A 14,149-nucleotide genomic window follows, 5' to 3' on the forward strand; every position below is an offset into this window, starting at 1 on the left:
CATCTTTGTTTTCAATTTTTTTTTTTTCATCCTTTAATTTGAAAAACCTGCACCCTCTGTTCAGCAACTTCCAGGCTATATGCACTCCCGCAATAGCTGCATGGCATTTCTCAGGGCGGGTTTTCTAATGATGACCACATAGGTGAATGCATGTGGAAACAGCCATTTATAGGGGATTTATTATTTTATTATATATATATATATATATATATATATATATATATATATATATGTATATGTTATAAATGATAATTTATTAAAAGGAACTTTACATGGGAATTTGAGTCAATCAGTTGACTTCCACCACCCAATCATGTGTAAGCAAAAATGTTTTTTTTTTGTTTTTTTTTTTTACTTTTCTAACATGTAAAGGGGTATTCTTTGCAAAGATAAATTTCACCACCCTCCCTAAAGCTGGATACACACTATACAATTTTATTTAGATTTACCAAAACCATATAATATGAGGTCAGACCTAAACACTTTCAATTTCTATTAGGGCTGAACGATAGTCGATGCAGGCACGGGCGATATTCATATCGCCGAAGCCACGATATTCAGGCATTAGGCAGAGCGTGGAGAAGTCAGGACTCGGGGGGAGGAGGAGGACTTACAGTGACTGCGTCCGTCCCACACTTCCCTCCCAGCTCTGCCTCTAGTATCCAGCCGACCATTACTCCGCCCTGCTCCGCCCATTGTCTCTCCTGGCTGCATCGGGGGCGGGATCAGGCTGTAATGTTTTTCAATGGAGAGACAATGGGCGGAGTAATGGTCGGCTGTTGACTAAGAGGGAGGGCTGGAGTACGGGGCGGATTGCATGGCAGCGGAACAGTGTTTGCAGCAGGAGAGGGGGGAGACGTCCGAAGCATGGCGGAGGAGCACTGCGGGACAAAGGCTGCTACCGACAGCCCGCTTCCTCTACACTTTGGCTCCGACAGAAGGCTCGGGCGGGAGAAGTTCTAGGAGTGTGGTGGATCCCCTGGCAGAAAGCTGAGCTCTGCTAACGGATACCTCCTCCGGAGACTGTCTGGGAGAAATATCGCGATATATATCGTTAAAAATGAAATATCGCAATATACTTTTTTCCCCAATATCGTGCAGCCCTAATTTCTATGTAATCAGGCAGGCCCCTGCACTACATAGTTGAAGGTAATGCCCCGTACACGTGTCCGATAATTTTACGATAAAACTCGCTTTCGACCTGATCGCACGATAATCTGATCGTTAGTACACAGCTTTCGACAGCCGATCACGACAGTTGGTCCAACAAAATCCGAAGGGACAAACAGGAAAACTTCTGTCGTACGATAGCCCTGTGAACGACAATCGTTTCATCAGTACACTATGCGTCCGCTAAAAATCGATCGACTATTCCAACTCTATCTGATATTGTTACATTACTTAATCACCAGTGTGAGATGGAAAAAAATATGGCTACTATAAGTTCGGCGAAGAAAATATTTGGAGTCAGATGGAATCCATGGTTAAATAATTTAAGATATATAGTAACAATGGATTAGATATGGTATGTGTGTAAATGTAAGGATTGTTTAGTAGTAATGAACTTTTGATTATGTGGTAAAATGCGAATGTGTCACGGGGAAAAGATCCCTCCTCCACTATAAGATTGACATCCAGTGACGATAGATTCAAGATAAAAGGCATATATATATGGAAACCCCTTGGTTGGTGATTAAACTGAGCTGGAAGGAAGGTTCCCCTTTTCCTATCCCTTTCCTTGTCCTTTCCTCCCTCTCTCCCCCCCCCCCCCTTTTTTTTCTCTTTTCTTTTGCTTTCTTTCTCGTTTTGAATGTATAATGCTATGACTGATAAGTTTATTGCAACATTTTTTGTTTATATTTTTCCTTTTCTTCTTGTGTATGTGTATTATTTGTTTTGTGGAAAATCATAATAAAAGAGATATTGAAGATAAAAATCGACCGACAAAGACCGCGCATGATCAGAAACACTAAAATAGCACGGTGTTCCGTGAAAAAACCATACCCGTGAGAAAACCATACCCTCGTCACTTCCGGTGCACCTACGGAGGGTATGGATTTCTCACTGTACTTACACTTGCCGCTGTTGTAAAATTTTGTCGGACCCGTGAAAAAATCAGACCTCGTCACTTCCGGTCATGGGAGTCTCAAGTGCGCATGCGCACCAGACATTATCTTGGTTTGGTAAACTTATAACACAGAGCGACCAGTTGAATGAGAGGAGGCGGGGCTGAGGTGGGACGGAAGACACCGCCGCGTCATCTGCAGAGCTGAATAGAGGAGGCGGGACGGAGGTGCGACCGTGTAATAAATGCAGGACTTTAGCGACTCCTTCTGTTTTATTATCTTTACTAATTATCGTATTATTTACCCTTAGGATTTCATTACATTTAGTATTTCTTATTTTGCATTATAGAAATACTAAATGTCATGAAATCCGAAGGATAAATAATACGATAATTACTAAAGATAATAAAACAGGGAGTCGCTTAAGCCCTGCATATATTACACGGCCGCACCTCCGTCCCGCCTCCTCCGCCAGCTCTGCATATGTGCCTCCGTCCCGTCGCACCTCAGCCCCGCCTTCTCGCAATCAGCTGTCCGTTCTCTGTTATAATTTTGCCAAACCTCGAAAAATGTCTTCTGCGCATGCGCACGGACGACTTCTATCAACTGTTTTGTGACGCTCTGTCACCGGAAGTGACGAGGTCCGATTTTTTCACGGGTCCGACAAAATTTTAGAACACCGCTGTTACATTAAAACAGCTCCTCTGCAACATCAGTCATCTCCGCTCTTCCCCCTGTCACTTCCCTCATCTCGCCTAATAAATATAAAAGCGGATCACGGAGCCGCGATCGGCGTCATTTTCATCTCATACACCCGCCGCCGCTTTTATATTTATTAGGGGAGATCAGGGAAGTCACAGCGATAGAAAAGGAGATGTTTAATGTTGCAGCCGAACTGTTTTAATTATACCGCTGCAAGTATGACATTTCACACAGTGCCGTGAGTTTTTCCTACTCTCTGAGCATGCGCACTTGTGATCTTCTTTGCTGTTCAGTTACGTCTCCGGGGCTCTGAGCATGCACACTGCTGCGCTGCTCAGCTGTTTCACACAGGAAGTGACGAGGGTATGGTTTCTTCACGGGGTATGGTTTTTTAACGTTACAACGGAAAAAGCCTGGCTGCCATTGTTTTTGTTTTGCACCATCTGATACGTAACTAAGCAACCAGGAAACTTTTCCCGAATCGTACAACATAAATCATACGGTTTGTACGCATTGTTGAATTCGATGTTAGTATCATGCAACAAAATGCGAACGATAAGTCGTCCGATTATCTGAACATGTGTACGGGGCATAAATCTAAAGGAAATCTAACAACAAAAGTTGTATAGTGTGTATCCAGCTTAAGTTTAGGGGAAGATTCTTTTGCAATGGGTAACTTCCCTTGCAAAGTGAAAAGCCTATTTGCCTTTACTAAATCAACCCCACAGTCTTCGTAGAAAGATTGACTGATGACAAGATCACAACTGTTAGATAAGGAGAGGAGCGTTGTCACCCTATAACAGGGTCAAAAAAAAGGACCTTTAAGTTGGCAGGACTACCAGGCAATATTTTAAAAGATGCTGCAAATGTAAAATATTAAGAATGACAATTTAATTACATTAAAGTGGTTGTAAACCCACTTTGCTGACTTTTACCTATAGGGGAGCCTATATTAAGGCTTACCTATAGGTGCTGTAAATATCTCTTAAACTTTCACTGTTTAGGAGATATTTACATTGAATGCAGCCGATGAGGTCAGCGGCGCATGTGCTCTGAAGAAACCGCCAGTGTCGTTTCTTCAGAGCCCTGTGCCATGACTGGCGGCTCCCGCGCATGCATGGGAGTGAAGTCATGAGGCTCCGGCCAGTATTACAGCCGGAGCCCGCAGACCCGGAAGGAAGATGGGTGAAGATGGATGTGTACAAATATATATATATATATATATATATATATATATATATAAAGTACAGTAAAACTGCAGGAAAGGGCACTGGGGGGCAAACTAATGTCAATTTATTTTATTTTGTAATGTAATCAGTGTGTTTGTGTGTCTTACTATTTGAATTTGCCGCCTGTTCCACCCCCCCCCCCCCCTGCGAGTGTTACGTCGCAGGAGACGGAAGCCGGGGCACAGAACATCGGGCGGAAGATCCGGCCGCCGTATGCTGAAGGGACACATCACAGGATCCCGGGGACAAGGTAAGTAACCTCTACCAGGATCCAGCGATGCTCCCTGGCGGTACCCAGAGTGTGGCTCGGGGTTACCGCTAATGGCAGTGAAATCCCAGCCCGAGCCACACTCGGGAATACCGCCAGGGAGGTTAATAACATATAAAAAGAAATATACTCACAAACAAATTAGTGATAAAAGCATATCAGGGTCCATAGTAGACACCAAAACAACCAAGTCAACGAGACTGTTCCCAGCAAGCCGAAGGACCTTCCAGATGGCCTGGAAGGATGACAGTTGAAATTACAATTAAAAGGTCCTCTGGCTTGCTGGGAACAGTCTTGGTGACCTGGTTGCTTTATTTACTAAAGCTAGAGAGGGCAGCGAAACTGATCAGCTTCCATGTTTTATTGCTAAAGCTTAATTAAACAAGCTGAGGTTAGAAGCTGGTTGGTTTCTCTGCAGAAATGTGACTAATTTTGTCCTCTCTAGCTTCAGTAAATAAACCCCTTTGTGTCTACTACGGACCCCGATATGCTGTTATCAATAATTTGAGTATACTTCTTTTTATATATTATTAAAGATACCACTTGGGTAATGCGCAAGACTGGTGCGCCCTCTCTTCTTTATTTTACATAATTCTCTATTAACCAATGTGAGGCAGAGCCCTACTAGTGCTGATCTTGTAGGCATGGCACCGTTACAAGCCCTAAAGGTGTCGGAGGCTGTACAGACTATGTTGGAAAAAAAAAAAGAAAAGCGCCACTCTGAGTGCAGTAAACTCGGTACTTTATTAGCTGGTGTCCCCTAGGTCCGCATATCGCTGACTCTTGCAGTCAGCCACGGATTTGTCTGGAGCACAACAGCCCCCCCTCGCTGAGGCCTTGGACCTAACGACCATCTGAAGAATTCATCATGTTTTTACAATTTTTATCTTGTGAGTACCCATGATGGTATATGGCTAATAAAGTACCGAGTTTACTGCACTCAGAGTGGCGCTTTTCTTTTTTTTTTCCAGCATCCTGCAAGCTTTTCTTCTACACTTGAGATTAAGCTGCCTTCAGGAGAGCACAGACCGGTTTCATGTATGGACTCCATGGACTCTTTTGTAACATCTTTCAGGTCCGTTTAGTTTTCCTTTGATCATTAGGAGCCCATTGAGGTTACTTTTCAGTCTGGTTGCGCCAGTCCTTTCATGTTTGTTTCTGTACAGACTATGTGCAGGCTGTGTACCAAACCAGGCAATGGTGAATGGAAAGAGGTATTCTGCTATTGTTGGCAAGGCCACCCAAGGTGTAGTTTTGCTTTCATATAAATATTACACATAATTGAACCAACAGGATTAATACATTTGAAAAAAATTGTGAGGATACAGAAAGACAGTGCGAAGTTAAGTAAATGGGGGAAGAAAAGTAATTAAACACAATGGAGGAAATTAATAAATGACAAAAAGAAAAAGGTGAATCTTAGCCTTTTGGAGAAGAGCTCTCAGCAGATATAAATGTAGCACCCTACAGGTAAGTGCTAGGTAAATGTATAGTGAGCCTTGTCTGCCTATCAGCAGTGCTGTGATTTATTTAGTCCGGGTGTCAGGGCTTCCAGATGTGCCTGCTGAGGGGAGAAGTATCCCGACTGGCTCCTGTGAGAGGATTCTCATAGGGCAGTGTGGGAAGCCCAATCAGGGGGCACATCCAAGCTTGTAACTACCCCAGAAGGCAGATTGTGCTGCAAAGGATTCTGGGAGTGGGTATAAGTTTGGGGGAAGTGCGTGACGGGGTGTCTTTGGCGGCAGCAGAGTCCCAGGAGGGAGAGTGCCGCTGTCTCTCCTCCTGTCTGAGGAGGTGGATGTCTCGGGGTGTCGCTTGAGAATCCAGAGAGAGCTGAGTTGAGCTGAGGGGATCCGGTGTGCAGAGAGCCTGCGGAGAGCGAGAGGGGTCCAGTCCCAGGAAAGCCTACACAGGTCGTGAGTACTGAGGATTGCCCCTGGGGGTCTGCCAGAGTCAGAGGGGACCACTCCGGAAGAGGTTCTGGGATCCAGTGCCAGATAGCTGAAAGGGGGTACCTAGGTTGAGGACCCTGAAGTTACAGAAGAGGGTACATAGTCGGTGAACCCCGAAAAATTCAAGTTAAAGGGGGCACCTGCAGTTGGGCCCTGAATTGTACAGAGTGTGTCAGTTAATGGTTGCAGCTTTACAGAAACCTACAGTGTACTACCTCAAGCCAGTGCAAGGCGGGAGGGGAGTATTCAGTGACTTCGCAGTGCAGCAGTGTCAGTAATTCTACAATTCCAGTCTTCCGGACTTATTGTCGAGGATCCAGCACTTCTATCAAGCTACAGTGTGTTCTCAGTGTTAAGGAGCATTGGCTGGCGTCGGCTGGCGTCAAGGAAGCATCAACGGGCATTTTTCTAGGATTAAGTCCCAACTGTAATTAGTTAAAGTGGTAGTATACCGATTTTTGTGACTTTTACCTACAGGTAAGCCTATAATAAGGCTTACCTGTAGGTACAATTAATATCTCCTAAACCTGCTCGGTTTAGGAGATATTTGCACTGCATGCAGTCGCTGACGCGAGCGGCGCGTTTGCTCTGAAGGTCCGGTGGACCTTCAGAGTTCCTTGCTGGGAAGTTGCTGGAAAGTTAATCCCCCACGCGCATGCGTGGTTTGACGTAATCGCGGCTCCGGCCACTCACAGCGCCGGAGCCGCTGAACCCGGAAAAGATGCCAAGGGATCATGTCCGCTCCCACAGCGGTGTCCGGGGGTCCGTGTCGGGGCTTCGTTCTAAGGTAAGTTTTTCATAATGAACTAGTATGCGATGCATACTAGCTCATTATGCCTTTGTCTTGCAGGGGGGTTTTTTTTCTTTTCTTTTTTTTTGAGTATACTACCGCTTTAAGCCTAAAGGAGTATCCCACTCATTCCCTTCTCCCATCCCCCTTTTCTACGATAAAAAACCAAGATGCCGGAGTTGTCGATGTCTCAGTTCTCACACCCAGGGCCGCAGCTCACATGGGCTGGAGAGGTAACCGGTAACAATGGCAGACCCACATCAGGCCACAGGCCTGGAAAACCTGCTACATAAAAAAATCTCCACATAGAATGTTGTGGTTTAAACATTTGCTTTATTAGAGAAGACACTTATAACTAACAGTTCATAAAAGTTCTGGGCTGGAAAAAGTTCAACTAGGCAATGAAACTATTACAAGCAAAGCAGAAAATAGCTACAAAAAAATCTATCCAAATTAGGTTGTCTTTTATTCCGAACGCGAAGCCTTTCTGTCGATGGGATTAATGTGGCAGCTTAACAATAGTAACAGCTGTCATTGCAACACACAGATTTATCATCCGCTGCAGAAAGCAAAGAGAGAATGTACACAACTTCCACCGGCGGACTGTGAGGTCTCTAAAGAAGAACTCCGATCAAATTACATAAAGCAGGAATATAGTTTCAGATATTGTAATCGCAAAACACTGTTCAATCAATGAACACCAACTTACAACATACAATCTATAAACAAATGAGAGACACCAGTGCTCACACAGAAAGAAAGCCTGAGATTTGTAAAGAACAATGCGTTCTCCTGCTTCTGACAGGTAACTAATTGTTGGATACACTTTACACGTTATTCATCCTCCTGTGGACACATTGTATACATTGTATACCTTTAAAAACAAGCTGTTTTTTAATAGGTTAGCACAGTTGTTTAAAGATTGATTAATAGAGATATTGTCCTTTGAGACTACAGCAGCGACCATCCTGTATAATATAAGAAATTTGTTTATATACAGTATATAATTAACCACTTAAAGCAGAGTTCCGGGCACAAAATCGACCTAATCGATTTTGTGCCTCTCCGCTGGATCTTCTTCACCTGGAAAGGAATTGGATAGTTAGGTATATTTTTTTTTTTCACTCACCTTGTAATTTTAGATAGAAAATACTCACCTATTCTCCACTTCCTCCCTCTGTGCCGCGGCTCCTCCGTCACTTCCTGTCTTCCGATGATTCCTGGGAGCTGAACGTCATCGCTCCCAGGAATCAATGCGACGGCACCGGCCCCGCTCGTCACTTCCGGGGCAACACCGCATTCACCGCTAAACAGCTTCTGAGCATGTCCAGAAGCTGTGGAGGAATGCGGCGCCGCACCGGAAGTGACGAGAGGGGCCGGTGCAGGCGCATTCTGGGAGAAGAAGACACGGAAGAGGACGCAGAAGAGGATCGCGCCGGCTTCAGCTGCCCACAACAGAGATGGCAGCGCTGGAGAAGAAATTTTATAAGTGAGTATTTCTTCTTGCAGGTAAGTGCGAACCGGGACAGATAAGAGGCTAGCCATTGTGGAATGTACTAGCCTTGACTGTCCCGGGGGTATGTTTAGTGAAAAAACGTTTTCGTGCCCGGAACTCCGCTTTAAACTGCAATTTACCCCCTTTACATCACAAGGCCATTTATGCGACACGGCGCTGTGTTACTTTAACTGAGAATTGCACGGTCATGCAACGTTGTATCCAAACAAAATTTATTTCCTTTTTTTTTCCATAAATAAAGCTTTCTTTTGGTGGTATTTTATCATCACTGGGGTTTTTTTTTTTTTTTTGCATTATAAGGCCCTGTTCACACCTGAGCGTATTTCAGCTCGTAAAACGCTCATCTCTGAAGTCTCAAGACGCCCAACAAGCAAAATCCCATTCATTTCAATGGCCCCTGTTCACATCTGAGTGTTTTGTCTCCAGAAGAAAAATGCCTGAAGCTCAAAAAAAGTACATGAGCATCTTTTTTGGCTGATTACAAGCGTTTTTGTTAGATGTCAATGCCTTCCTCCAAATATCTGCAAAAAACACCTGTAAAAAGCCTGAAAAAACTCCTGTAAAAAGCCTGAAAAACACCTGTAAAAAGCCCCGAAAAAACGCCTGTAAAAAGCCAGAAAAAATGTCTGTAAAAAGCCAGAAAAAAACGCCTGTAAAAAGCCAGAAAAAAACGCCTGTAAAAAGCCAGAAAAAAAACGCCTGTAAAAAGCCAGAAAAAAACACCTGTAAAAAGCCAGAAAAAAACGCCTGTAAAAAGCCAGAAAAACGTCTGTAAAAAGCCCGAGAAAAAGGCCGGAAAAAAGCCCGAAAAAACGTCTGTAAAAAGCCAGAAAAACGTCTGTAAAAAGCCTGAAAAAACTCCTGTAAAAAGCCGGAAAAAAACGCCTGTAAAAAAGCCAGAAAAACGTCTGTAAAAAGCCAAAAAAAACATATGTAAAAAGCCCGAAAAAATGCCTGAAAATGATACGCTCAGGTGTAAACGGAGCCTAAACGAAAAAACCTTACTATTTTGAAAAAAAAAAAAGAACAATATTATTTACTTTCTGCTATAAAACATAGCCAATAAAAAAAATGGAAAAAATCTAATTTCTTCATAAATTTAGGCCAGTGTTTATTCTGCTACATGTTTTTGGTTAAAAAAAAAAAAATCCCATTAAGCATATATTGATTGGTTTGCGCAAAAATTTGGCTGATTACAAGCGTTTTTGTTATCTGCAAAAAACACCTGTAAAAAGCCTGAAAAACACCTGTAAAAAGCCCCGAAAAAACGCCTGTAAAAAGCCAGAAAAAATGTCTGTAAAAAGCCAGAAAAAAACGCCTGTAAAAAGCCAGAAAAAAACGCCTGTAAAAAGCCAGAAAAAAAACGCCTGTAAAAAGCCAGAAAAAAACACCTGTAAAAAGCCAGAAAAAAACGCCTGTAAAAAGCCAGAAAAACGTCTGTAAAAAAATGGAAAAAATCTAATTTCTTCATAAATTTAGGCCAGTGTTTATTCTGCTACATGTTTTTGGTTAAAAAAAAAAAATCCCATTAAGCATATATTGATTAGTTTGCGCAAAAGTTGTGTCTACAAAAGATGGGATATATACTGGAATTTTTATTTTGTTTTTACTATTAATGGCGGCAGTCAGCAACTTATAGAGGGGACTGCGATATTGCGGCAGACATTCAGACACTAACTGACACTTTTTTGGGGACCAGTGACACTAATACAGTGATCAGTGCTAAAAAATATACCTTGTCACTGTACTAATGACACTGGCTGGGAAGGAGTTAAACATGTAGGGCAATCAAATGGTTAAATGTGTGCCTAGCCAGTGTTATGGTGTACTGTGCTTTTACAAGACAAGCAATGGATTTTATTCCATACTTTGTGGGGGGGGGGGGGGGTATCCACTACATCCCCACTGACAGGACAGGATCTGTGAAGTGAACTTGACCTTTTATGTTATTTTATGTGTGTTTGCAACGACGGGCTTTGTCAGTAGCTGGTTTGTCATCCAAAAGCAGCTTGTGATCGTCCCATCAAATCCTAAGCCTCAGGGTACACTGGTTATTAGAAAACAACAAAAAGAGAAGGGAGCCGACCTAGTGCAATATGATAAAACATTTATTAAAGCGGAGTTCCGGCCTCAACATGCACTTTGGGCCATCCGCTTGCTCAGTGTCACCTGAAAAAGAAATGGACAGTCACGATTTTTTTTTTGTTTACTTACCTTGTTATTGAAGAAAATATACTCACCTTCCTTCCTCTTCCTCCCTCTGCGGCCGCGGCCCGCGCCATCTCTTCCTCCACGTTGATTCCTGGGAGCTGAACGTCATCGCTCCCAGGAATCAATGCGCCTGCACCAAACCCGCTCGTCACTTCCGGTGCAGGTGTGGCATTCCCTGCTAAACAGCTTCTGGGCATGCTCAGAAGCTATGCAGGGATGATGCTCCTGCCCCGGAAGTGACGAGCGGGGCCGGTGCAGTGCATTGTGGGACCGAAGAGGACACGGAAGAGGACGCAGAAGAGGAAGCGCTGGCTTCAGCTGCCCACACCTGAGATGGCAGCGCTGGACAAGACATTTTCAAGGTAAGTTTTTCTTTTAAAAGGTAAGTGCGACCTGGGACAGTTCAGAGGCTATCCATTGTGGAATGTACTAGCCCTGACTGTCCCGGGGGTATTTTTATTGAAAAATACTTTCAGAGGCCGGAACTCCGCTTTAAAGAGTAAAAAAAGAGTGTCATACAGCATACTCACAAACACATGCTGTAAATACGCATCTAAAATCCTGATGCAGTCAGTTGAGCTCTAGGACAAGAATACTGTCAGTGCTGCAGAAGGACTGGAGGTGTCTGTACTGGTAGGGTTGACGCGTTTCAAGGGAGAACCCTCTTCATCAGAGACACCCAGCACAGCACCTAAGAGCAGGAGAATTACTGTTTTTCTGTTGTGGTACACTGTTTATTGCCTGACCCTGCCTTGCATTAATAATTTGTTCTTGGAAAGAATGTATCATTCCTCTAACCACAAACCCCACTTTCATTTATGCAACAAAGACCGTAATCTGTATTGACAATAAAGACGAAAAGTCAATAAAAACTTCTGTTCTGACTTTCAGCATCTTCCATCTAACCTTGAAGTGCAGTTTCTGAATTGCTGATCAGCAGAGATGTAAACCCTCCTTCTGGGGTGCTCGCTTGTCTGGAAGAAGAGAGGGATGGATCTGCCAGGATGTCATAACTGATCACTTATGACGGATGGGAGACGAACAACTTCTATTCCTTTAGAAGAGGCCACACAAACTTCACATGCTTTGTCAACTAGCTAATTGTCTTTCTGCATCAGCGGCACCATGAAAGAGATAGACGAGCCAGATATATTATTAATGTCTTTCATACACATTAACGAACGCAACTGTCACTCTGACAGCCCGACTCTGCCGCAGATGTGGAGAGAAAATGATGCTCGCTGACAACCTCACATGGAACAATTACTGTAGAAGAATCCAGGTGAGAGAATTTCAAGGAGAGGGATAAGTGAGTCAATAAGGTGACAAAATAATATATCATCAAAGAAATTAAATTGTCGATAGAAATAAAGAAAAGCATCAATTTTAACTTTAATAATAAACAACATTTATATGGAAACTCTATAAATACATATATTCATCCTTAAGTTCGCTTTTGAATTTCTTCAAATATTGTAAATATATGTTAAGCTCAGTCACTCTAATTACCTGTAATCTGTCTTTATACTGAGCTGTCACACGCAAGATGAAAGCTGAAACGAAGCTTGCAGTGACATAAAGTGATGTTACACCGGCAATTAAATCTCTGCTACTGGGAAATTTTCACTACTCAGTGGTCTTCTCATCAGTACACATTGGGGGAGATTTACTAAAACTGAGTGCAAAATCAGAGAGTAAAATCTGGTGCAGCTCTGCATACAAAACAATCAGCTTCCATTTTTAAATTTTTTATTGTCAAAGCTTAATTAAACAAGTTGAAGTTAGAAGCTGATTGGCTACCATGCACAGCTGCACCAGATTTTGCACTCTCCAGTATTAGTAAACCAACCCCATTGACTCCAGTGTGCTTCACAATCCCTCAGTAGAAAAAGGGATTTATAGCTACCTTTTCTTTGACCATGGACTGCAAAGTAAAAAGATCATATTTTTCCAACTCCCCCCTGCCCAAGAAAGCACATGTACAGGCCCGTCTGAAGTTTACAAATGAACATCTGAATTATTCAGAGGAGAACTGGTTGAAAATTTTTGTTTTCAGATGAGACCAAAATCAAGCTCTTTGGCATCAACCCAACTCTCTGTGTTTGGAGGAGGAGGAATGCTGCCTTTGAACCCAAGGACCCCCATCCCCACCATCAAACATGAAGGTGAAAACATTATGCTTTGGGGGTGTTTTACTGCTAAGGAGACAGGACAACTTTACCGCATCAAAGGGACAATGGACGGGGCCCTGTACCATCAAATCTTGGGTGAGAACCTCCTTCCCTCAGCCATGGCATTGAAAATGGGTCATAGATGGGTCTTCCAGCATAACAATGGCCCATAACACACAGCCAAGGCCACAAAGGAGTGGTTCAAGAAAGAAGTACATTAAGGTTCTGGAGTGGCCTAGCCAGTCTCCAGACCCTAAACCCATAGAAAATATGTGGAGGGGGCTGAAGGTTTGAGTTACCAAATGTCAGCTTTAAAACCTTAATAATTTGGAGAAGATCTGCAAAGTGGAGTGGGACAAAATCCCTCCTGAGATGCGTGCAAACCTGGTGGCCAACTACAAGAAATGTCTGACCTCTGTGATTGCCAACAAGGGTTTTGGCACCAAGTAATAAGTCGTGTTTAGTGAAGGGTCAAATACTTATTTCACTCATTAAAATGCAAATTAATTTATAACTTTTTTGAAATGCGTTTTCTGGATATTTTTGTTGTTATTCTGTCTCTCACTGTTAAAATAAACCGACCAATAAAATTATAGACTGAGTATTTCTTTGTCAGCGGGCAAACGTACAAAATCAGCAGGGGGTCAAATACTTTTTCCCCCCTCACTGTAAAATTACATATTTATTTTTATATGTTTCCATTTGTTTTTGTACATGCTTTTTTTTCTTATGTCATCCTTAGTATTGTGTTGTGGTATTTTCTAATTTGCATCCTCGTTTGGACGTGTGTTATAATTAAACACTGTTGTGCATGAAATCCGTCAACCTTCCTACCTCGGATTGGGCGGGTGTTGAAAGTGGGGTCCCCCAGGGTTCTGTCCTGGGGCCAATCCTGTTTAATTTATACATAAATGATCTAGAGAAGGGGATATCGAGTACAATCTCGGTATTTGCGGATGATCCTAAACTAAGCATTCCAATATCTTCTATGCAGGAAACCTTACAAGCGGACCTGAACAAAATAATGGGGAGGGCAACTACATGGCAGATGAGGTTTAATGTTGAAAAATGTAAAGTAATGCACCTGGGTGCCAGAAACCAGAAAGCAAGCTACTCACTAGGGGGGAAACCTCTGGGTGAGTCTAGGATGGAAAAGGACCTGGGGGTACTGGTAGACAACAGGCTTGGCAGTGGCATGCAATGCCAAGCCGCCGCAAGCAAAGCCAACAGAATACTGGGATGTA

The 14,149-nt window shown here is 43.0% G+C and overlaps 1 protein-coding gene across 1 annotated transcript in view; it reads right to left on the bottom strand.

The window, feature by feature from the left end:
• NAV2 (neuron navigator 2) overlaps positions 1-14,149 on the bottom strand; it is a 713,755-nt gene that overhangs the window by 502,414 nt on the left and 197,192 nt on the right. The gene's annotated exons all lie outside the window — the stretch shown is intronic.

The sequence above is a fragment of the Pelophylax lessonae genome (genome assembly GCF_965119305.1).
Source record: "Pelophylax lessonae genome assembly, chromosome: 10".
In the NCBI taxonomy this organism is placed as follows: domain Eukaryota; kingdom Metazoa; phylum Chordata; class Amphibia; order Anura; family Ranidae; genus Pelophylax; species Pelophylax lessonae.